The 26,980-nt window shown below is 41.3% G+C and overlaps 1 pseudogene; it reads left to right on the top strand.

The window, feature by feature from the left end:
- Window positions 1-26,980, top strand: part of LOC106580632 (diacylglycerol kinase delta-like) — a 33,693-nt pseudogene that overhangs the window by 4,012 nt on the left and 2,701 nt on the right.

The raw sequence follows: 26,980 nt of genomic DNA on the forward strand, positions 1-26,980 counted from the left end.
TGGTAGGAGGTACTAATGAAAGATTTTATACATGTAAACTGTGCTCATGTTTTCTGAATTAGGATTAAATGGAGGAGAATGGGGCTAAATGTAACGAGGGTCAGTTGAAACAGGATAACACTTGTTTTGCAGTGCCAGCTGGGTGTTCTGCCCCTGGGAACAGGAAATGACCTTGGCCGCGTCCTGGGCAGGGCTCGGCCTGCGACGACGACGCACAGCTGCCTCAAATACTGGAGAAGCTTGAGAGGGCCAGCACCAAGATGCTTGACAGGTAGGAGAGGGAGGGAGGGAGGCGCTGTAGAGGACCAGCACCAAGATGCTCGACAGAAAGAGAGACTTAGGGAGGGAGGAGAACTGGGGGTGAGGGAAATATTCACCAACATGCTTGAGAGAGAGAGAGTGAGAGAGAGAGAGAGAGAGAGAGAGAGAGAGAGAGAAGAGAGAGAGAGAGAGAGAGAGAGAGAGAGAGAGAGAGAGAGAGAGAGGAGAGAGAGAGAGAGAGAGAGAGAGAGAGAGAGAGAGAGAGAGAGAGAGAGAGAGGAGAGAGAGAGAGAGAGAGAGAGAGAGAGAGAGAGAGAGAGAGAGAGAGAGAGAGAGAGAGAGAGAGAGAAGGTAGCCAGTGGTTAGAGTGTTGGACTAGTAACCAAAAGGTTGAAAGATCAAATCCCTGAGCTGACAAGGTAAAAATCTGTCGTTCTGCCCCTGAACAAGGCAGTTAACCCACTGTTCCTAGGCCGTCATTGAAAATAGGAATTTGTTCTTAACTGAATTGCCTAGTTAAAGAAAGGTAAAATATAAAAAAAATACCATTAATGGCCTCCCGAGTGGCGAAGTGGTCTAGGTGTCACTAGTGATGCCTTGAGGCGTCACTACAGACTTGGGTTTGATCCGAACCTGTGTCACAACTGGCCATGACCATGAGTCCCATAGGGCGGTGCACAATTGGCCCAGCGTCAGGTTTGGCCTGGGGGTGCTTTACTTGACTCATCACACTCTAGCGACTCCTTGTGGCAGGCCTGGAGGCTGACTTTGGTGGTGCCGACACTTCGGTGTGGCTGGGTTAAGTGGGCGGGTGTTAAGAACTGTGGTTTGTTGGGTCATGTTTTGGAGGATGCATGACTGACCTTCGCCTCTCCCGAGCCCGTTGGGGAGTTGCAGTGATTAGACAAGATCATAATTGGATATCACGAAATGGGGGAGAAAAATTCATAGCTTTTTTTATAAATAAAAGAACCATATGCAGAAATCGCTCCGCCATTTCCTGGTTGTTAAAATTCTAACATTTGGCCTGATTTCAGTTTGTGACAAAACAATCCATCATTGTGTAGAGAATCGTTGTACCATCTAAACCGCTGTGAAATATCTTTTCCATAACCAAAAATATTGTATTTTAAGCGGTTTGAAGCTGGTATACAAAACCGAAAGTAAAAGACGCAAAAACTTAACTTAAGAACGGGAAACATAGAATATAGAGCACATATAACAGATCTACTGCTTCTTAGACTTGCTTTCAATGAGAGTGACAGATCTATAACTGAGATTTGTATGTGAATTTCGTCCAAAAAAGTTACATATTGTAGCTTTAAACCAGCTATCATTAGTCCAGGAGTTTCTCCTGGTCAGGTCAGGGTGAAAAAACTTCCAACCCCTAAACTATCCATTGTTTAAATTCTTTGCCCAGGTGGAGTATTATGGTGTACGAGACCAAGTTCCCGCGGAAACATTCCAGCTCCACGGTGACAGAGGATTGCAGCGACGACTCTGAGGTACTTGTCAATTACATAATTTTCAGTCATACACATCATGATAGTTTTAGCTGAATTCGAGTACAATGGCAGTTACATGTCATTTATGTATACAGTACCTGTCAAAAGTTTGGACACACCTACTCATTCCAGGGTTTTTCTTGATTTTTATTATGAAAATAACACATATGGAATCATGTAGTAACCAAATATATTTTGTGTTTGAGATTGTTTAAAGTAGCCACCCTTTGCCTTGATGACTGCTTTGCACACTCTAGGCATTCTCTCAACCAGCTTCATGAGGTAGTCACCTGGACTGCATTTCAATTAACAGGTGTGCCTTGTTAATTTGTGGAATTTCTTTCCTTCTTAATGCGTTTGAGACAATCAGTTGTGTTGTGACAAGGTAGGGGTGGTATACAGAAGACAGCCCTATTTGGTAAAAGACCAAGTCCATATTATGGCAAGAACAGCTGAAATTAGCAAAGAGAATTGACAGCCCATCATTACTTTAAGACATGAAGGTCAGTCAATATGGAAAACTTTCAAGAACTTTGAAAGTTTCTTCAGTTGCGGTCGCAAAAACCATCAAGTGCTATGAAACTGGCTCTCATGAGGACTGCCACAGGAAAGGAAGACCCATAGTTACCTCTGCTGTAGAGGATAAGTTAATTAGAATTAACTGCACCTCAGATTGTAGCCCAAATAAATTCTTCACAGAGTTCAAGTAACAGACACATCTCAACATCAACTGTTCAGAGGAGACTGTGTGAATCAGGCCTTCATGGTCGAATTGCTGCAAAGAAACCACTACTAAAGGACACCAATAAGAAGAAGAGACTTGGTTGGGCCAAGAAACACGAGCAATGGACATTAGACCGGTGTCAATCTGTCCTTTGGTCTGATGAGTCCAAATGTGAGATTTTTGTTTCCAACCACTGTGTCTTTGTGAGACGCAGAGTGGATGATCTCTGCTTGTGTGGTTCCCACCGTGACGCATGGAGGAGGTGGTGTGATACGCCATCCCATCTGGTTTGTGCTTAGTGGAAAAATGACCCAAAACACATCTCCAGGCTGTGTAAGGGCTATTTGGCCAAGAAGGAGAGTGATGGAGTGCTGCATCAGATGACCTGGCCTCCACAATCACCTGACCTCAACCCAATTGAGATGGTTTGGGATGAGTTGGACCGCAGCATGAAGGAAAAGCAGCATATGTGGGAACTCCTTCAAGATTGTTGGAAAAGCATTCCTCATGAAGCTGGTTGAGAGAATGCCAAGAGCGTGCAAAGCTGTCATCAAGGCAAAGGGTGGCTACTTTGAACAATCTAAAATATATTTTGATTTGTTTTACACTTTTTTTGCTTACTAGATTATTCCATTTGTGTTATTTCATAGTTTTGATGTCTTCACTATTATTCTACAATGCCATTATGCTGCCGCAGTTGCCGGTAATATGCTACACCGGGTCGCCAACCTTTTCCATTTAGAGTGCCAATTTATCTTACCATTTCTACCAATCTGCGTGCCAGTTATAATTTTCAAATGCACATTTTCGTGAAACAGTTACATTTATTTTACAAAGTCTTTGTAACTCCAAATCATTGTATTTGTATTAATTAGAGATCCAAGGCAGCAGCTACTTTTCCTGGGGGCCAAACACATTAAGTTACTTACATTAAACAAAAGATTAAAAAGTACATTATATAACATTATTACACCACTATATACTGTAACTACAATACAAAATGTATAATACCACCATACAACAGTATTACAATGTACGATTGTGTAAAATGTGTGTGCTAGCATTTGTGTGCGTATACGTGTGTCTGTGTCTCTTCACAGTCCCCGCTGTTCTATAAGGTGTATTTTTATGTATTTTTTTTATCTGATTCTACTGCGTGCATCAGTTAGCTGATGTGGAATAGAATTCCATGTAGTCATGGCTCTATGTAGTACTGTGCACCTCCCATAGTCTGTTCTGGACTTGGAGACTGTGAAGAGACCTCTGGTGACATGTCTTGTGGGGTATGCATGGGTGTCTGAGCTGTGTGCTAGTAGTTATAACAGACAGCTCGGTGCATTCAACTTCTCACAAAAACAAGTAGTGATAAAGTAAATCTCTACTCCACTTTGAGCCATGAGAGATTGACAGACTAATCCCCATTTTAGCTACTGTTGTATCAACATGTTTTGACCATGACATTTTACAATCCAGGGTTACTCCAAGCATTTTAGTCACCTCAACTTGCTCAATTTCAACATTATTCATTACAAGATGTAGTTGAGGTTTAGGGTTTAGTGAATGGTTTGTCCCAAATACAATGCTTTTAGTTTCTGAAATATTTAACTAACTTATTCCTTGTCACCCATTCTCAAACTAACTGCAGCTCTTGAAGTGTTGCTGTCATTTTAGTCGCTGTAGTAGCTGAAGTGTATAGTCATCTGCATACATAGATACACAATATAGCAGGGGGTATAAAGCCATAACAACACATACGTTTTTCCAGTAGCAGACTATGATTGATCATTTCAAAAGCCGCACTGAAGTCTAACAAAACAGCCCCCACAACCTTTTTATCATCAATTTCTCTCAGCCAATTGTCAGTCATTTGTGTAAGTGCTGTGCTTGTTGAATGTCCTTCCCTATAAGCGTGCTGAAAGTCTGTTGCCAATTTGTTTACTGTAAAATAGCATTGTATCTGGTCAAACACCATTTTTCCCCAAAGTTTACTAAGGGTTGGTGACAGGCTGATTGGTCGGCTATTTGAGCCAGTAAAGGGGGCTTTACTATTCTTGACTTTTGCTTCCCTCCAGGACTGAGGGTAGGTACACACTTTCTAGTAGGCTTAAATTGAAGATATGGCAAATAGGAGTGGCAATATCGTCAAGTGGTTAATAAAAATGATATCTAAATGATAATTATTCAAATCTTAAAGTAACTTATATTGCCATTGCCAACTATGTAAAAAATTGCCTACATAAAGCCAACAAATAAAACAAAACAAAGCCTGCAGGTAGAAAATATCCTGATAAAAATAAATCGTATTGGCTACGCATGGCCTGTCTGCAAAGAACTTGTAATGATCAACTTGGTCCAACCAGAACGTTTGTACTAACAAACTTGCAACATTGTATATATCCTGGACCCTCAGAGTTTCCCACACCCTGAGCTCCAGACTGATACAGTTGTGGGCTATTTACAGTATTTGCGCAAGGGACAATAATCAATCAGAAACAAAAAACACAATTAATAAATTAACAACTCTTAAATGAAATGAAATAAACCAAACTTGTTTCTCACGAGTGTAGCATAGGTTGTGCGCTCTGTAAACAACGTGTCCCTCCGACAATGACAACAGTAAAATACTGTAATAATAATACATTGAATGCATTAATAGAAATGATGGTAACCAAACAAACATTGTAGATTAGAAATTATGGGAATTAACGGTAAATGTACCACTGGTGATACTGGTGTGCCATCCCCGTGGCCTCAGCAATTGATTAGTCCACTGAGACGGGCATCAATCAAGATGTGGCATAAAATGTACTTTTTTTGCAACTGCTGGACTAAAAACTTCTCGGTCTACCAACAGCCTATCGACCAAACAATCCACCAGTTTACTAAATGGGGTCAGCCCTAATATTTATATTGCACTATATAGTGCATTCAGGAAGTATCCAGACCCCTTAACTTTTTCCACATTTTGTTATGTTACAGCCTTATTCTAAAATGTATCGTTTTTTTCCTCATCAATCTATACACAATACACCATATTGACAAAGCAACAACAGGTTTTTAGAAACGTTTGTATTAAAATAAAAATTTTAAAACGATCATATTTACATAATAATTCAGAACCTTTACTCAGTACTTTGTTGAAGCACCTTTTGGCAGTGATTACAGCCTTGAGTTTTCTTGAGTATGACACTACAAGCTTGGCACACCAGTATTTGGGGAGTTTCTCCCATTCTGCTCTGCAGATCCTCTCAAGCTCTGTCAGGTTGGATGGGGAGCGTTGCTGCACAGCTATTTTCAGGTCTCTCCAGAGATGTTCGATCGGGTATAAGTTTGGGCTCTGGCTGGGCCACTCAAGGACATTCAGAGACTTGTCCCGAAGCCACACCTGTGTTGTCTTGGCTGTGTGCTTAGTGTCGTTGTCCTGTTGGATTGTCAACCTTCGCCCCAGTCTGAGGTCCTGAGCGCTCTGGAGCAGGTTTTCATCAAGGATCTCTCTGTACTTTGCTCCGTTTATCTTTCCCTCGATCCTGACTAGTCTCCCAGTCCCTGCGGCTGAAAAACATCCCCACCACATGATGCTGCCACCACCATGCTTCACCGTAGGGATGGTGTCAGGTTTCCTCCAGACGTGACGCTTTGCATTCTGGCCGAAGAGTTCGGTCTTGGTTTCATCAGACCAGAGAATCTTGTTTCTCAGGATCTGAGAGTTCTTTAGGTGGCTTTAGGCAAACTCCAAGTGGGCTTTCATGTACCTTTTTGTATTTGTATTTATTATGGATTCCCATTAGCTGCTGCCTTCGCAGCATCTACTCTTCCTGGGGTCCAGCAAAATTAAAGCAGTTATACAATTTTTAAAACATTACAATACATTCATTACAGAATTCACAACACACTAAGTATGTGCCCTCAGGTCCATACTCCACTACCACATATCTACAACACAAAATCCATGTGTACGTGTGTGTATAGTGCATATGTTATCATGTGTGTCTATGTATGTGTCTGTGCCTATGTTTGTGTCTCTTCAGTCCCCGCTGTTCCATAATATGTATTTTTATCTGTTTTTTAAATATAATTTTACTGCTTGCATCAGTTACCTGACGTAGAATAGAGTTTCATGTAGTCATGGCTCTATGTAGTACTGTGCGCCTCCCATAGTCTGTTCTGGACTTGGGGATTGTGAGGAGACCTCTTGTGGCATGTCTTGTGGGGTATGCATAGGTGTCTGAGTTGTGTGCTAGTACTTTAAGCAGACAGCTCTGTGCTTTCTACATGTCAATACCTCTCACAAATACAAGTAGTGATGAAGTAGAGATTGACATGCATATTATTAATGTTTGCTTTCTGTGTACATCCAAGGGCCAGCCGTGCTGCCCTGTTCTGAGCCAATTGCAATTTTCATTTTTACTGAGGAGTGGCTTCTGAAAATTACAACAAGGTTATTTTTCCTGTAAGCGAACTTTTTGTCTGATGTGGTTAAAAAATAAACAAACATTTAAACATAGTAGGCTACACTGACCTACTTGGCATACTTGAGGTTTCACATGTTACATAAAGACAGAGGGCAGCCAAAAACATCAAAGCCATGAACATTGCAACAGTAGAGCAGGACTCCCTGTAGCAATGACTCAGATCAGACTTGTCACCCGTATTATAGTTATTGGAATAGGAATTTCAGTTTACTTCCTGAATTGAGTGAAGTGAAATGGAATAGACGTACGCCAACCCTGAGATAATATAGTTGCTATCTACACTCATCCAAATAAGAATAAGAATTGGTTCTTAACTGACTTGCCTAGTTAAATTAAAAAAAGAAAAACAGTGCCTTCGGAAAGTATTTAGACCCCTTGACTTTTGAAAACTTGTGTAAATATGGTATTTCATTTTTAAATAAGTTTTGTTATAACAACCTGCTTTTGCTTTGTCATTATGGGGTATTGTGTGTAGATTGCTGAGGATTTTTTATTTTTTTTAATCCATTTTAGAATAAGGCTGAAACGTAACAATATGTGAAAAAAGTAAAGGGGTCTGAATACATCCCGAAGTAACTGTACCTACTCTTGTTGCTGAACAGTTTTCTTCTCCATTCTTCTATCAGCGGTGGACGAGCAGAATGCCCAGACTCAGGAGGTGTTTGCTCTGGGGGCAGCGGAGGAGGAGGAGGAAGAGCAAGTCAAGCTGTTTTTGCAGTCGTCCTACAGTGGGAACGCCTGTAACAGCACCAGGAGCCATCCAGTCCGCAGAGGTCAGTCATTGAACCCTGAGTCTCCTAACCTGGGTCGTGTTCATTTGATACCAAATGTAAGAAAACAAGACCGAACCAGGGAAGGCCTACCTTTTTAAAGTGTCTTTCGTTGCATGCCCTAATGAACACGGCCCAGACGAAATTGATCATTTTAATTAATGATGCGTGCCCATTTATTCTTGAAGATTATCTCTTCTAAATGTGTGTTGTTTTTTTAAATTAAGGAGTGGGCCTTTAATCAGCACCCCAGTGTCTCATGTCTTTCTGTGTCTCTGTTTGATCCCGTAGTGTCCAAGACGCCTTGTGAAAAGCTCATCAACAAAGGAAGCCTGTCACTGGGCAGCTCTGCGTCACTTCCTGCCCAGACAGGAAGTCGAGAGAGCATGCCAATGCTCAACACCAAGATCCTCTACCCAAGTAAGGGCACAAGTTCTCACCAGCTCTGTACCAAGGGCCCTCAGCTCTGTACCAAGGGCCCTCAGTTCCCCAATCCCAAATCGACCCCTTGGACACTTGTCTACACCGTAGTGTTTTTGAGGTCGGTTCTGTTACGGTTTCAATACTTTTTTTAAAACAAATGCACTATGCATTATGTGGGTTAAATGCTGTAAAAACACAGAATAAAACAATTAATAAAAGTCCCAGGATCATTACTGATTATCGCTTAATAATAACTTTACTTTAATAAAATATTTCAGTTGTTGTGTATATTATGTTTGTTTTATTTGATGATGATCATTCCAAGTCATCATCTCTTCTACAGAGCTTTCTGACAAAATCACTATTTTGGTAGTTCTTCAAAGTAAATAAGCCATACTTTTATGACTGCTGAATACCAACTATCAATTACTTAGATAATGTATTTTCAGATAGCTTTACCTCGCAAAGAAAATGCTCGCTATGTATCCCCTCATGATCCGCATTCTTCTGTCCCTTACGTTGCAGGCGTGAAAGAAACACAGACCGGAAAAGTAGCCACACAATGGATTATGGTCATTGTAGTTAGTTTAGCGCAGAAAACTTTAATTATGTTCAACATTGGCCTGTTGGAAACTACAACTCCCTATTACATCGCACAGTTTGGCATGATCTGATTCATCTCTAGAGAAACTGCAGCGCATTGAGCTCACAGAAAAACCCTGAATGAAATGGAATTCAAATAATTTAACTGACATTGGACAATTAGTTGTTTAAAAACCGAAAAATAACCAACATTTTTACTATTTTCTTTACTATTACACTTTATATTCCTGTGATATAATTGTGCTCTCTCTGTGTTCAATTGCCAGTCAGTGTTCAGTATGTGTTAAGTGTGTTTATGTGTTTGTTCAGGTCTCAGGGCTGGTATCTCTGGCTCCCTCTCCAGCAGTTCGGTCATCAGCAGACTCTTGGTCAATGCTGACTCCTTCAGCTGTGACCCAGAGACCTTGTGAGTGTCCACGTTTCAGTCTCTCTCCTCCTTCCCATAAAGGGTTAGTTAACTTTTTAGATTTGAGCTTATTTTCAACTTACCTTTGGTGTTGTCATTTCATCCAAACCATTTTTAGGTGTGTTAGCTGGTTATTAAACAACGTCCAGAATCTACTGGCCAGCATCTTTAGAGCTTGGAGCACTGCTAGTGGAAACGGATTGAACTAGCACGTGATGTATTAAAAAGCATGGTAAAGAACTCTGCCTTCCTCTTTCCATGTCCCTGCGTTCCCCATGCTTTTGAAGTGAACTATCCCTTTAAGCCCATCATCATCTATCTCTTGCTCCAGAGTCGTGAGTGATCTTGTACTGTGTTTGGTTTCAGTGACTGCTACACTGAGAAATGTGTGATGAACAACTACTTTGGGATCGGCCTAGATGCTAAGATATCACTGGACTTCAACAATAAGCGGGACGAGCATCCCGAGAAGTGCAGGTAACTGAGGAATGGAGGCTAACTAAACCAGATAGACCCAGCCCTGGATCTTGTGATAAGCAGAGATGTAGTCTTGATCTCGTGGTCTTTGTCTTGAGGCCACATAAATACAGTGTTGGTCTGGTCATGGACTCAGTACACAGGGTCTGGGTTTTGATAGTTTGGGTCTGGGTCTCAAGGGGTCTAGTCTGGGTCCTTAAAACAGACCAAACTATTTAGAAATACATTTTGGGGATTGGAAAAACGCTTTCAGTGTAAACTTAAGTGACTGAAACTACACAGAAAGAATGCAGAAAATATTATGGAAATAACAATCACCAAAGTAAAACCTAGACAGTCAGTAAGAATTGAACATTTTAAAAACAATGAATTCCGACCGGGCAAGAAGGGCATACCAGTTGGGGCCCACTTTGAATTTCTTTTCATGTTTGAACATAAGATCATAGCTTTAGCCAAGGCAAAATGTGCAGAATTGTAGTAAATTTGTCCCACGTCAGTGCATTTTCGGGATAATTTGGACAAAAATCTTCGCAAATTGCTATGCAAAATGTCTGTATTGCGTCAGCAAAATCAAGCATTTTTTACTGCAAATATCACACAAAAAATCCCCAAGTCCTGGAGAAACTGTTTATACCTCAGACACACATCAAAGACCTACGGCTAAAAGCAGTGATTGGCCGCGACGTTAGCTTTCACCTGCTGCTTTAAACTGTTCGTCCTCATGGTGTGTTTTGTCCTTTAGAATAGCAATGTCTTCCATTTCTGTGCTGCTGCTCTCCACAAAGAGCTTAATGTTTGTTTGTTGAACATAAAGTAAATTTCTTTGTGTTGTGTGTTGTTTTGGTCTATGTATACAGTATGTGTGTGTGCTTGGCCACTGTGGTAAGCTGTGGGTCGGTCTGTGTTCAGGAGTCGCACCAAGAACATGATGTGGTACGGGGTTCTGGGTACCAAAGAGCTGCTGCATCGCACCTACAAGAACCTAGAGCAGAAGGTACTGCTGGAGGTAAGAAAACAATGATAACCAAGTGAGTGTAAGGGTACGTCCACATTGAGATTTTGTCTGAATATTCCGGGTGGAGCCAATGGTTTTTCAATGGGTGTCATCCGTTGCTGGATGAATGACAACGGAGATTAGTTGAAATTGTCCAACAAAAAACTTGTCCAACAAAGACAATATATCCACATTTGTACGTATGCAACTCGTCCGGAAAAAAAGCAGGGATGAGTTGTACTTTCGACAGACGAAAACAGACAATGATGTACGTCAAATACTATTTTATCTGTGTGATGCGCCTCAGTGTGCCATACCCTAAAGAGACTGGACTGTCATCCCTTAACTCGAACCCTGACCCTAACATTAAAGGGCAATCTGGGATTGACACTTTTTGATTATTGTCTGGTGTTGTTATTGTGGGTGTTTGTAACAGAGCATATGCAGAAAGTTTTTTTCTGTCACAGTATTATAATGTGTGTGTGTGTGTGTGTGTGTGTGTGTGTGTGTGTTTAGTGTGACGGGAGGCCTATCCCCCCCCCCAGCCTGCAGGGCATAGCTGTCCTGAACATCCCCAGCTATGCAGGTGGCACCAACTTCTGGGGCGGGACAAAAGAGGATGATGTAAGTGTCATCAAAACCCTCTCATTGTGTTGTTGTTTCGTAACTACAATATGACTCCATAGGCAGCTGGATCTTTTTTATAACACAATAATACAAGGTCATAAAGATTACACGACATTGTAACAGAACTCACACGTTTCCTCCACATTTTTGTTTTTAATGTTTTAAGTGTCTTTGGGTCTTTGAAAAGTGCAATGTAAATTCCATGTGTTTTTATACTACTAATAATACAAATGTAAAAAATATATATAAATAATATTTATAACCCCTACCCTCTACATAACCAGAATATCCACAGCACAAATCTAACCCGCGTCACATCAATCACCCCAGTCAGCGTTGTTGTGTTCATGTGTGACTAACCACGTGAGATATACAATTAGTGTACAAAACATTAGGAAACACCTGACATAGACTGACCAGGTGAATCCAGGTGAAAGCTATGCTCCCTCTTTGATGTCAACTGTTAAATAGAGGAGACAGGATAAAGAAGGGTTTTAGGCCTTGAGACAATTGAGACATGGATTGTGTATGTGTGCCGTTGTGAATGATCCCCATTAGCTGCTGCCAAGGCAGCAGATACTCTTCCTGGGGTCCAGCTAAATTAAGCCAGTTATACAGTTTTAAAACCATTATGAACTGACAACTGTGTGTGTATCTCTTCAAAATCCCCACTGTTCTATAAGGTGTATTTTTTTTAATCTGTTTTGTAAATCTGATTTCACTGCCTGCGTGAGTTACTTGGTGTGGATTAGAATTTCATGTAGTCATGGCTCTATGTAGTACTGTGCGCCTCCCATAGTCTGTTCTGGACTTGGAGAGACCTCTGGTGGCATGTCTTGTGGGGTATGTATGGGTGTCCGAGCTGTGTGCTAGGAGTTTAAGCAGACAGCTCGGTGCATTCAACATGTCAATACCTCTCACAAATACAAGTAGTGGTGAAGTCGATCTTTCCTCTACTTTGAGCCAGGAGAGATTGACATGTACTGTATATTATTAATGTTAGCTCTGTGTGTACATTTTGGCTTACCATAACAAAGGGGTTGAATACTTATGACTCAAGACATTTCAGCTTTTCATTTTTTATTCATTTGTAAACATTTCTAAAAACATAGTTCCACTTTGACATATGGGGTATTGTGTGTAGGCCAGTGACACAAAATCTCAATTTAATCAATATTAAATTCAGGCTGTAACACAACAAAACATGGAAAAGGTTAAGCGGTGTGAATACTTTCTGAAGGCACTGTATATGTGACAAGTGTTGCCACTCGACCACAGCTCTTCACAATATATGTGGCTTATACTGAGTGTACAAAACATAATAAACAAATGCTCTTTCCATGATATAGACTAACCAGGTGAATCCAGGTGAAAAATCAAATTTAATCAGAGTAGGTGAAGGGGGGAGACAGGTTAAAGAAGGATTTTTAAGCTTTGAGACAAATGAGTCATGGATTGTGTATGTGTGCCATTCAGAGGGTGAATGGACAAGACAAAATATTTGTCTTTGAACGGGGTATGGTAGCAGGTGCCAGGGCACCGGTTTGAGTGTGTCAAGAACTGCAACGCTGCTGGGTTTTTCACGCTTAACAGTTTCCTGTGTGTATCAAGAATGGTCCACCACCCAAAGAACATGCAGCCAACTTGACACAACCGTATGAAGCACTGGAATCAACATGCGCCAGCATCCGTGTGGAACGCTTTCAACACCTTGTAGAGTTCATGACCCAACGAATTGAGGCTGATCTGAGGGCAAAAGGAGGGCAACTAAATATTAGGAAGGTGTTCCAAATGTTTTGCACACTCAGTGTATTAAAAAAAATGACGTGTCCTCTTCCCTGCAGACGTTCACGGTGCCATCCTTTGACGATAAGATCCTGGAGGTGGTGGCGGTGTTTGGCAGCATTCAAATGGCTGTGTCCAGAGTCATCAACCTGCAGCACCACCGTATCGCACAGGTAACACACACACACACACACACACACACACATTGCAGACTCTGTTAATATACAGAGGACTGTGTCTGCATCCCAAATGGGCCCTGGCACCCTGTGACCCTGGCATCCTATTCCTGTGACGCAGGCTGTGTCCCAAATGGCACCCTATTCCCTTTCGGGACCAGGGCCCAACAGTAGTGCACTATATACAGCAATTTGGGACACAGCCTGTGTCACAGGTTAACCTGCCGCACCACCCACAACATTGCTTAGGTAGTGTGAGTAGGTAGTGAATAGTGTGGGACGTCACCGTCCCACACTATTCAACAGCCAGTGAAATAGCATGGCGCGAAATACAAAACAGCAAAAATCTCATAATTTCATTTTCTCAAACAATCAACTATTTTACACCATTTTAAAGATAAGACTCTCGTTAATCTAACCACATTGTCCGATTTCAAAAAGGCTTTACGGCAAAAGCATAAAATTAGATTATGTTAGGACATAAACTTCACAAGAAAATCCACACAGCCATTTTCCAAGCAAGGACATGCATCACAAAAAACAAAAGTACAGCTAAAATATTCACTAACCTTTGATGATCTTCATCAGATGGCACTCATAGGACTTCATGTTATACAATTCATGTATGTTTTGCTCGATAAAGTTCATATTTATATCCAAAAACAGCATTTTATATTGGCGCGTGATGTTCAGAAAATGTATTCCCACCAAAACTTTCGGTGAATGTGCACGTCAATTTACAAAAATACTCATCATAAACGTTTACAACAGTTATTGAAAGAATTATAGATACACTACTCCTTGACGCAACCACTTGGTCAGATTTCAAAATAACTTTACAGAGAAAGCACATTGTTCAATATTCTGAGTACATAGCTCAGCCATTGAAGCAAGATATACAGCTTCCCGCCAAGTTCTGGCATCAACAAAACTCTGAATTAGTATTATAAATATTCTCTTACCTTTGCTGATCTTCATTTCCATACCGGACCCGTGTGGCTCAGTTGGTAGAGCACGGTGTTTGCACCGCCAAGGTTGTGGGTTCGATTCCCACGGGGGACCCATACGGAAGAATTTTTTTTTATGAAATGTATGCATCCACTACTGTAAGTCGCTCTGGATAAGAGTGTCTGCTAAATGACTAAAATGTAAATGTAGTAAAGTTATAATCTTCCATTACCGGTCGTAGAAACATGTCAAACCTTGTTTACAATCAATCCTTAGGGTATTTTTAACATAAAACGTCGATAATATTCCAACCGGACAATAGCGTTTTCATTCAAGAAGAAAAAGAAGGAGGGGCGCGCTGTCGGGCTCGCACATCACCAAGCCCTTTGTCCTCAGGCAGTCCACTCATTGACTGAGCTACTATTCTCTGCCCAGTAACAGGTTCAGAGTGTTTTCTATCCAAATCTACTAATAATATGCAAATATTTGACTCTGGGCCCGAGTATTAGGCAGTTTACTCTGGTGTCGTGTCTTTGGCTATGCCGGATTAAGTGATATGACATGCTAACCTATAAAATCCTTTCTCTGTAATTAATATTACCTGATTAAGCTAATCATGTAAATGTAATTAACTAGAAAGTCGGGGCACCACGGAAGAACGTTTATAGAGCCGTTATCTTCCGAATAAACTCTTAAAATACTTAGTAATATTTTACATCGATAAGCAGTCACTATTAACCCTTATCTTATTTTCAGTCTCATAATGAAAGTTGTAAATTCTTGGCTATCTTCACGAACCCTGGCTAACAAGTTGAATCAGCAATACAAAATTGGGTTTAATTATTTATTTACTAAATACCTAAACTAATCACACAGAATTACAAATACACCGAATACAAATGATGTCATACATGATGGCTGGTTACACAAAGGAAAGGGGGTTGGGCTTGAATGAAAGAGCGGGAAGACCTAGGAACAAAGAAACAGCAGCTATGCTATCGTAAATACATTATCTTATGCATTCTAAATTACTGCCCATTTGGAAAAGGAAAATGCAATAAATATTTACTCTGAGCTGCGCTTCGGTAGATTGGTCGTAGATGCTGGCCGGGTTGGCCAACAGATCTTCCTGTCCTCGGAAGAATGTCTCTGGTGGTAAATTGGATACGTGGTGGTATCTTCGTCTGTTTGTTAGAATGGATCCATCGTCCGTCCTTTCCTAGCCCACGTCTACAGCGGCCGCAGCTAACTCAACGGCTAGGAAGTATCACTTCTGTAGTGAATAAGCTCAAAGTTCATACCATTCGCCACCAAAGCTCACGCCGAGGTTGGCTTAGTTCTGTACTTGAAGTGTGTCCTTCTAACGTAGAGGCTGCAGACCTCACGTACTGGAACCATGGATATCTTTTCGTCAAAGGCTTATATAGTGGAGAGGGGGAAGGATGTGTTTCATCGTTTATAACCCCTGTCTCTTCACAGGGGTGGGCCACTGATCAAGCAGGGCACTTTCCTTATGAAAACCCAATTCTCTCATTTGGAAGCTAAAATTACATTTAATCTCCTAACAAACAATTTCAATATCAAACATTTCAATTGCATAACAATTCCATGTTACTCTGATAACTAGAGGGTGTATACTTTCTCAGGTACAGTTTATGTCGTCCTGTCATCAGTCATAATGTCTCAGATGACAACCGAACTGACATCCATACTCATTACGTTCCCAAGCATATTTCCAACTGGTTTTATTACCAAAATATGGTTCCTTTTCCCCATTTGTTTGATGTTCCCAGACTCTATTTAACACAGGCTATTCAAGTCCTTCAGTAGGGTCAGAAAGAGAGGGGAAGGGAGAAAGGTATTTATGGGGGGGTCCTAAACCTTACCCACAGGCCAACGTCATGACACTGGGCACGCTTTTCATCTGAAATCGAAAATACTGCCCCCTATACCCTAAAAAGTTAACATGTCTCCCCTTCAGCTACACTGATTGAAGTGGATTTAACAAGTGACATCAATAAGTGATCATAGCTTTCACCTGGATTCACCTGGTCTGTTTGTCGTGGAAAGAGCAGGGTTTCTTAATGTTTTGTATACTCATTGTATATACAGTACGTTAACCAAACACTACATCATTTTGGATCAGTAGTTATTTGTCTTGAGCAGTTTGATTACACAATCCAGTGATTCCTTAATTAAAAGTTTTGCACTTATGCTGTAGTGTGTTTGTGGTAAATGGTGGTAAATTACAGTATTCCGTCATTGTGCCAGACTAATGCAAGGGGAAGTTAGAACGCTGATTATGCTTTTGGTTTTTCTCCCTCGTAAAACCAAAAGAATGAATTCTAAAATAACAAACTAGGTTTAATATTATATATATGATTTCACAGAAGTGTGATTGACTTGGAGTTACATTGTGTTGTTTAAGTGTTCCCTTTATTTTTTTGAGCAGTGTATATATATATACAGAAGTGTGATTGACTTGGAGTTACATTGTGTTGTTTAAGTGTTCCCTTTATTTTTTTGAGCAGTGTATATATATATATACTGCTCAAAAAAATAAAGGGAACACTTAAACAACACAATGTAACTCCAAGTCAATCACACTTCTGTGAAATCAAACTGTCCACTTAGGAAGCAACACTGATTGACAATCCATTTCACATGCTGTTGTGCAAATGGAATAGACAACAGGTGGAAATGATAGGCAATTAGCAAGACACCCCCAATAAAGGAGTGGTTCTGCAGGTGGTAACCACAGACCACTTCTCAGTTCCTATGCTTCCTGGCTGATGTTTTGGTCACATTTGAATGCTGGCAGTGCTTTCACTCTAATGGTAGCATGAGATGGAGTCTACAACCCACACAAGTGGCTCAGGTAGTGCAGCTCATCCAGGATGGCACATCAATGCGAGCTGTGGCAAGAAGGTTTGCTGTGTCTGTCAGCGTAGTGTCCAGAGCATGGAGGCGCTACCAGGAGACAGGCCAGTACATCAGGAGACGTGGAGGAGGCCGTAGGAGGGCAACAACCCAGCAGCAGGACCGCTACCTCCGCCTTTGTGCAAGGAGGAGCAGGAGGAGCACTGCCAGAGCCCTGCAAAATGACCTCCAGCAGGCCACAAATGTGCATGTGTCTGCTCAAACAGTCAGAAACAGACTCCATGAGGGTGGTATGAGGGCCTGACATCCACAGGTGGGGGTTGTGCTTACAGCCCAACACCGTGCAGGACGTTTGGCATTTGCCAGAGAACACCAAGATTGGCAAATTCGCCACTGGCGCCCTGTGCTCTTCACAGATGAAAGCAGGTTCACACTGAGCACATGTGACAGACGTGACAGTCTGGAGACGCCGTGGAGAATGTTCTGCTGCCTGCAACATCCTCCAGCATGACCGGTTTGGCTGTGGGTCAGTCATTGTGTGGGGTGGCATTTCTTTGGGGGGCCGCACAGCCCTCCATGTGCTCGCCAGAGGTAGCCTGACTGCCATTAGGTACCGAGATGAGATCCTCAGACCCCTTGTGAGACCATATGCTGGTGCAGTTGGCCCTGGGTTCCTCCTAATGCAAGACAATGCTAGACCTCATGTGGCTGGAGTGTGTCAGCAGTTCCTGCAAGAGGAAGGCATTGATGCTATGGACTGGCCCGCCCGTTCCCCAGACCTGAATCCAATTGAGCACATCTTGGACATCATGTCTCACTCCATCCACCAACGCCACGTTGCACCACAGACTGTCCAGGAGTTGGCGGATGCTTTAGTCCAGGTCTGGGAGGAGATCCCTCAGGAGACCATCCGCCACCTCATCAGGAGCATGCCCAGGCGTTGTAGGGAGGTCATACAGGCACGTGGAGGCCACACACACACTACTGAGCCTCATTTTGACTTGTTTTCAGGACATTACATCAAAGTTGGATCAGCCTGTAGTGTGGTTTTCTACTTTAATTTTGAGTGTGACTCCAAATCCAGACCTCCATGGGTTGATAAATTGGATTTCCATTTATTATTTTTGTGTGATTTTGCTGTCAGCACATTCAACTATGTACAGAAAAAAGTATTTAATAAGATTATTTCATTCATTCAGATCTAGGATGTGTTATTTTAGTGTTCCCTTTATTTTTTTGAGCAGTGTTTGTGTGTGTGTGTGTGTGTGTGTGTGTGTGTGTGTGTGTGTGTGTGTGTGTGTGTGTGTGTGTGTGTATATTGAACCTTTATTTAACTAGGCTAGTCAGTTAAGAACAAATTCTTATTTACAATGATGGCCTACACCGGCCAAACTCGAACGATGCTGGGCCAATTGTGCGCCGCCCTATGGGACTCCAAATCACGACCAGTTGTGATAAAGCCTGGATTCAAACCAGGGTGTCTGTACCACAGTGTGGAAAGAGTGACATCCCCTAGTCTATATAAAGTGACTTTCTGAAACACAGAGTTGTTCTTTGCTAATGTGAAGAAGAAACTGAACATATTAATAATAATATTTATTATGATAATAGATTTGTTTTATATAGTGCTTTTAATTACAAGTAGAATCTCAAAGTTGCTTTAAAAACTAAATTTAACAAAACATTTTACGAATCAAATTTAGATAATAGGCAGTTCGGAAGGTAGTATCTTGAGCGGATGGAGCATAGATGGAACAGCCAGGCAGGAAGTTAGGTTTGTCAGATGTATCTAACGAAAGCCTATAGTCGACATTAGCAAAACAATACATTTACATTCAATATTTTTTAGGTCACTGGATCCCAACCTTTTTCGGTTACTGTACCACCAACTGAATTTTTCTCTGCTCTGAGAACACCTGAAGGGGTGTATTTTACCAGTAAGCCTATGGTTCATGAGTCTTCTCAAGTACCCCTTGTGGATAGGCCTAGTACCCCCAGGGGTCCTAGTACCCCGGTTGGGAACCACTGGTTTAGATAATAAAATAGTTTAATTGGAACTTAAATAAACAATTCCAGAATCAAATGAATGCTGCAAAAATCCTACCTTGGATTTAGTATAGGCCTAATCAAATGTTTACCAGCTGCAGCTATTTAAACGGTTGGCCTATATGGCCTGAGTATGGTCTGTGAACGAAAGCCTGAATTAGACAACAAATAAAGCTACTAAAACAATAACTTCAAAACAGTCCATCACTTGTATTTCTTCAAATTTCTGTGCGGGAAAAGGATGTCATCCACCGTGCCTAGTCAGCTGGCTTCTCCTCTCTGACATCGCAAATCTATCTGTGGGTGTCAGAATGCTCAAGGAAGCAGGAGGGTTGAAGTCAGGCGCAGGAGACACAAGTCCATGAACACTCGTCTTTAATAAATAATCCACACTTGCCAAAAACAGGTAGAGCAGGGCAAGGTAAAACAAATACCCATTAACAGCCCGAACACAGCGTAGGGATGCAGCCCAAAACACACTGCCACAAAACCCACAGGCAGAAGGAAAAAACACCTGTTCCCCAGACGTACAAACTGACGAAAATAATCACGCACAAACACAGACATACCTTGCTAGACTAAATAACCCCCCCTACTAATAACTAAACCAAAACAGGTGCGTGCCTACCTAGACCTAACCAACAGAAAGTGAAACAAAGGATCGATGGCAGCTAGTAGGCCGGCGACGACGACCGCCGAGCGCCGCCCGGTCGAGGAGGGGCGCCACCATCCGTCGGTGTCGTGACAGTGGGTGACACTTTATCGTTTTGGAACCACACACAATTACCAGGTGAAGAGTAGGCTGTTTGCTTGTTTCTAAGGTGAGTTTGGCCTCTGAAGATATAGAAGAAATCAGCAAGATCTTTCAAGTATTCTTTCACAATAGCTGGCCTTATATTATCTTCAGTTTTGCACAGGGAACTGTCCCACACTGTGGAGGATAGCACCATCTTTGTTTATGTAATGGAATGTAAGGCACAAGTATCTACATTTTTTTTTGTCGGTCCACACCATTGTATTTACCCAAGTTCTCTTTCAACTCCGGGACCACTTGATTTTTTTTGCCCAATGCAGGACTCTAGTGCAAGAGAATAGACATTCTCAGAGAGAAACATTCACACCTCCATTAATTTACAAAAGGATAGTCTTATAGCTTGGCTAGGTGTGAAAAGTCCCACAATTTGTGCTACAGTTTAGGCTACCGATATATGCTGCGGTCAGTCATCTGAGCGAGGGTAGGAGCGAGGTTTTAACTTACACCTGTTGTATTCGGCGCATGTTTAGGGTTTAACCTGCTGAATTACATATTGTATATTACGTCAATTACCTCGAATAACCTGTACACCCGCACATTGACTCGATACCGGTACCCCCTGTATATAGCCTCGTTATTGTTATTTTATTGTGTTACTAAATAAAAAATATAAATATTTTCTTAGGTCTTTTCTTAACTGCATTGTTGGTTAAGGGCTTAAAACATTTCACGGTAAGGTCCTACACCTGTTGTATTCGGCGCATGTGACAAATATAATTAGATTATATTGAAGTAAGAAGGTGAAAAGAAGGCAAACAAATTATAATCAATCCCAGATAGAAAAAAGGTTTTAAAGTCTTTAGTACAGCAAAGATTGGGGATTCAGGGCAGTACCATTTCACTCATTTAATAAAGGTGGACATGGATCAGACTGTTGGGGTAGGTTCCTTGTTCCTTGTCAATCATTTGCTTATTGGTGAAATCAGCAATCAGACTATCTTTAATTAAATCAATCAAACCTTTATTAATGCAATTGCAGACTGAAGTTGACAACGGGAACATAGCACGCATGTTTCCGAGTAAGTTCTGCAAAATAGGAAAGGTCCAAGTTGCTTTATTATGCTTGCAGTCAACCCCTAGTGATGTAACTGCCTACGTCAACACCTTCTACTCATGAGACCAAGCCCATGCATATACAGTTATACAAACTTGCAGGAGAGAACAATAGTCCAGTGTTTTCTAAGGGCTCAGCAGTAATTTTCCACTCCCATGTGGCTTACAATGGTTTGTCTGACTTGTCTTTTATCTCTTTCACTCCTTTGCAGGGTTCTGTGTCAATGAATCTCTTTTAGCCTTGAGGCGCTTTCTCACAGACACCCTGTTTTGACTGCAGTAACTTGCACATCTCTCAGACCGTTTCTTATAAGAGGCAGAGACCAGAAAAGAACTGTGGAACAGTATTTAACCTCTATGGGCTAGGTGGGACGCTAGCGTGCCACCCGTGGTGCACTCCATCAACAGCAGGTGCATTTCAAGAGCGGCAAATTTGAATCCAAATAAATGTCAAAATTCAAATTTTTCAAAAATACAACTATTTTACACCATTTGAAAGATAAACATCTCCTTAATCTAACCACGTTTTACGATTTCAAAAAGGTTTTACGGCGAAAGCATAAATTTAGAGTATGTTAGGACAGTACATTTACAAGAGTTGTGTGTAATGTTTTGTCAAGTCAAAGACAGGGTCACCAAAACCATAAAACCAGCTAAAATGATGCACTAACCTTTTACAATCTCCATCAGATGACACTCCTAGGACATTATGTTAGACAATGCATGCATTTTTAGTTCTATCAAGTTCATATTTATATCCAAAAACAGCGTTTTACTATGGCATTGATGTTGAGGAAATCGTTTCCCTCCAATAACCGGCAGTCAAGTCAGCGTCACAAATTAAATAATTAAAATTAGAAAACATTGGTAAAATATTATATTGTCATTTAAAGAATTATAGATTTACATCTCTTGAACGCAATCAACTTGCCAGATTTAAAAATAACCTTACTGGGAAATCACACTTTGCAATAATCTGAGCACTGCGCCCAGAAAAATACGCGTTGCGATACAGACTAGACGTCATGTTGGGGAGATCTAAAATCACAAATACTATGTAAATAATCCATTACCTTTGATTCTCTTCATCAGATGTCACTTCCAGGTATCACAGGTCCATAACGAATGTAGTTTTGTTCAAAAAAGCTCATCATTTATGTCCAAAAATCTCCGTCTTGTTAGCACATGATCTAAGCCAGCCGGACTTCTCGTCATGAACGAGGGGAAAAAATATATTTCCGTTCGTTCAAACATGTCAAACGTTGTATAGCATAAATCATTAGGGCCTTTTTTAACCAGAACATGAATAATATTCAAGGTGGACGAATGCATACTCTTTTATAACGTATTGGAACGAGGGTACCCAACATGAACTCGCGCGCCAGGTGTCTAATGGGACATCATCGTTCCATGGCTCTTGTTCGGTCAGATCTCCCTCCAGAAGACTCAAAACACTTTGTAAAGGCTGGTGACATCTAGTGGAAGCAATAGGAAGTGCCAAAATATTCCTCAGCCCCTGTGTTTTTCAATGGGATAGGTTTAAAGTCAATACAACACATCAGGTATCCACTTCCTGTCAGAAAATGTCTCAGGGTTTTGCCTGCCAAATGAGTTCTGTTATACTCACAGACACCATTCAAACAGTTTTAGAAACTTTAGAGTGTTTTCTATCCATATATAATAAGTATATGCATATTCTAGTTACTGGGTAGGATTAGTAACCAGATTAAATTGGGTACATTTTTTTTATCCAGACGTGCAAATGCTGCCCCCTAGCCCTAACAGGTTAAACCTTATAATGCATATGTTGCTAATCTATGGTCCAGGACCCTATAAATGTAGTGGGGGAGGGGTCTTATAGCCCTTCCCCTTCTATTAATACAACATAAGCGTAATCAATTATTATAATACATCAATCATTTGGTGCAGCCCCTATCATGACCCCAAGGTGACCCCATCAAAACTAAAACTTTGAAGACTGAGATCGAGTCATTGAAGGCAGACCAGCAGAAAGAGAAACATTCTCGGAGGGCAGAGATCCAGGCAACGGCTAATGCATATATCCAGCGCAAGGTGGCATTGATGGATTACCTGGCCGCATTGGCAGAGAGTTAGAATCAAAGACCTGATTTGCCTTAACCTCTTACATCTAGACGTTCCGCTAGCGGAACACCTGCTCCAATATCCAATGATGGGCGTGGCGCGAAATACAAACTCCTCTAAAATCCGAAAACTTCAATTTTTCAAACATATGACTATTTTACAGCATTTTAAAGACAAGACTCTCGTTAATCTAACCACACTGTCCGATTTCAAAAAGGCTTTACAGCAAAAGCAAAACATTAGATTATGTCAGCAGAGTACCCAGCCAGAAATAATCAGACACCCATTTTTCAAGCTAGCATATAATGTCACAAAAAAACAAAACCACAGATAAATGCAGCACTAACCTTTGATGATCTTCATCAGATGACAACCCTAGGACATTATGTTATACAATGCATGCATGTTTTGTTCAATCAAGTTCATATTTATATCAAAAACCAGCTTTTTTACATTAGCATGTGACGTTCAGAACTAGCATACCCCCCGCAAACATCCGGTGAATTTACTAAATTACTCACGATAAACGTTCACAAAAAACATACATTATTTTAAGAATTATAGATACAGAACTCCTCTATGCACTCGATATGTCCGATTTTAAAATAGCTTTTCGGTGAAAGCACATTTTGCAATATTCTCAGTAGATAGCCCAGCCATCACGGCTAGCCATTTAGACACCGACCAAGTTTAGCCCTGACCAAACTCCGATTTACTATTACAAAAGTTTGATTACCTTTGGTGTTCTTCGTCAGAATGCACTCCCAGGACTGCTACTTCAATAACAAATGTTGGTTTGGTTCAAAATAATCCATCGTTATATCCAAATAGCGGCGTTTTGTTTGTGCGTTCAAGACACTATCCGAAGTGTAAATAAGGGTCTCGAGCATGGCGCAATTCGTGACAAAAGATTTCTAAATATTCCATTACCGTACTTCGAAGCATGTCAACCGCTGTTTAAAATCAATTTTTATGCACTTTTTCTCGTAAAAAAGCGATAATATTCCGACCGGGAATCTGCGTTTAGGTAAACAGACGAAAGAAAACAAAGCATGAGGTCAACTCGGGCACGAGCCTGAGTCTCACAGTACTGTAACCAGCCACTACCCAAACGCGCTACTTTTTTTCAGCCAGAGCCTGCAAAGCCACGATTCAGCTTTTTGCCGCCTTCTGAGAGCCCATGGGAGCCGTAGGAAGTGTCACGTAACAGCAGAGATCCTCTGTAATGGATAGAGATAATCAAGAAGGGCAAGAAATTGTCAGACAGGGCACTTCCTGCATGGAATCTTCTCAGGTTTTGGCCTGCCAAATGAGTTCTGTTATACTCACAGACACCATTCAAACAGTTTTAGAAACTTTGGAGTGTTTTCTATCCAAAGCTAATAATTATATGCATATTCTAGTTTCTGGGCAGGAGTAATAATCAGATTAAATCGGGTACGTTTTTTATCCGGCTGTGAAAATACTGCCCCCTAGCCATAACAGGTTAACGAAAAATGCATCAACACCCTACAAATATGTAATGTTATTATAATGTACATAATAATTACTCTTGAGATGAGCTGTAGCGAGAGGAGAGAGATTGTGTATGCTTAAGACGATCAGGAAGAATGTGTTGTTTAAGCTGGGTATAAATATAACATATTCGGCTCCAACAGCCCTGGACCCAATTCATTGGAATGCCCAATAAGCAATTTATACTAGTCCAAAGGTGGTCCCAACAGCGCGCCACAAAAGAGGCAGGCCTGGGGGGCAGGCCTGGGGGGCAGGACTCTTAAATACATTATTGGATGGTATCCGTGATTCGGCTATGCATAGCCAACTGTAGGGGTATTATACAGTGCATTCGGAAAGACCCCTTGACCTTTTCCACATTTTGTTACGTTACAGCCTTATTCTAAAATTGATTAAATTAGGTTTTTTTCTCATCAATCTACACACAATACCCCATAATCACAAGCAATAATAGGTTTTTACAAATTTTTGCAAATGTATTAAAAATAAAAAACTGAAATATAACATTTACATAAGTATTCAGACCCTTTACTCTGTACTTTGTTGAAGCACCTTTGGAAGCGATTACAGCCTCAAGTCTTCTTGGGTATGACGCTACAAGCTTGACACACCTGTATTTGGGGAGTTTCTCCCATTCTTCCCTGCAGATCCTCTCAAGCTCTGTCAGGTTGGATGCACAGCTATTTTCAGGTCTCTCCAGAGTTGTTCAATCAGGTTCAAGTCCGGGCTCTGACTTGTCCCGAAGCCAATCCTGCGTGGTCTTGACTGTGTGCTTAGGGTTGTGTTCCTGTTGGAAGATGAACCATCGCCCCACTCTGAGGTCCTAAGTGCTCTGGAGCATGTTTTCATCAAGGATCTCTCAGTACTTTGCTCCGTTCATCTTTCCTTTGATCCTGACTAGTCTCCCAGTCCTTGCCGCTGAAAAATATCCCCACAGCATGATACTGCCACCAACATGCTTCACCGTAGGGATAGTGCCAGGTTTCCTCCATACGTGACGGTTGGCATTCAGGCCAAAGAGTTCAATCTTGGTTTCATCAGACCAGAGAATCTTGCTTCTCATGGTCCCACTAAGCGTGGCAGGTAGCCTAGTGGTTAGAGTGTTGGGCCAGTAACCGAAAGGTTGCTAGATCAAATCCCTGAGATGACAAGGTAAACATTTGTTTCTAGACTGTCTATTGTAAATAAGAATTTGTTCTTAACTTACTTGCCTAGTTAAATAAAGGTTAAATAAAAAAATATAAATAAAAAGCGCAAACCAGATGGTATGGTGTATTGCTGTGGTAGCCATGCTTGTTAAGTGTGCCTTGATTTCTAAATAAATCACTGACAGTGTCACCAGCCACACACCATCATACCTCCTCCATGCTTCACGTGGGAACTACACATGCAGAGATCATATGTTCACCTACTCTGCATCTCACAAAGACAAGGCGGTTGGAACCAAAAATCAAAAATTTGGACTCTTCAGACCAAAGGACAGATTTCCACCGGTCAATTGCTTGTGTGTCTTGGCCCAACCAAGTCTTCTTCTTATTGGTGTCCTTTAGTAGTGGTCTTTTTGCAGCAATTTTACCATGAAGGCCTGATTCACGCAGTCTCCTCTGAACAATTGATGTTGAGATGTCTGTTACTTGAACTCTGTGAAGCATTTATTTGGGCTGCGATTTCTGAGGCTGGTAACTCTAATGAACTTATCCTCTGAAGCGTTGAAGAGGGCGAGGGACAAGATTTTGGAGTCACGATCCTTATCAGCCACACCTTTTGATCTCTGGAACTTCACCTCTGACAGGCAGAGGCAACAACCATGTCAGATTCGTCAGGTCATTGGTTCACCCTGACATTTACATTCCTCATCTGACACCAGAACTTGAAGAACTGCTCACCAAGCACAGCAAGGGCCATCCGGACCATTATGCTGTTCTGCTATTCCAATAATGCTTAAGCAAACAGAGATACCATGAGTGGGCACAGAATACCAACTGGTATGAGGCAAATTTGACTTACAAGTGAACCTCTGAGTGTTCATCATGAATACTGTGTCTCAAAAGTTTCCCTCCAGCAATGCAACCCAGAAAAACATCAAAGACAGAGTAAATGAGTACTTGAGGTCGCCGAGAAAGTCCAGACATGCCCTTCTCTTCCTTATCTAAGGAAAATGTCATTGTTCTGTTGTTTTTTTGTCACACTGTATTGTAGCCTAATAAACATCTGCACTTTAAAAGTCTTTAAAAAATATATAATTCAATAATATATTTTTACTACAGTAAGTGCAGATGCTGTGTTTTTTATTTTTAGAATACAGTCCTGGGCTTACAGTAGTGATGGACATTGGTCACAGTTCACGCCTTGATGAGCCATTAAATTGGATAATAGCCAGCACAAACTCGCATAATAG

This window comes from Salmo salar, chromosome 20 (genome assembly GCF_965601325.2).
Source record: "Salmo salar chromosome 20, fSalSal1, whole genome shotgun sequence".
Taxonomy (NCBI): Eukaryota; Metazoa; Chordata; class Actinopteri; order Salmoniformes; family Salmonidae; genus Salmo; species Salmo salar.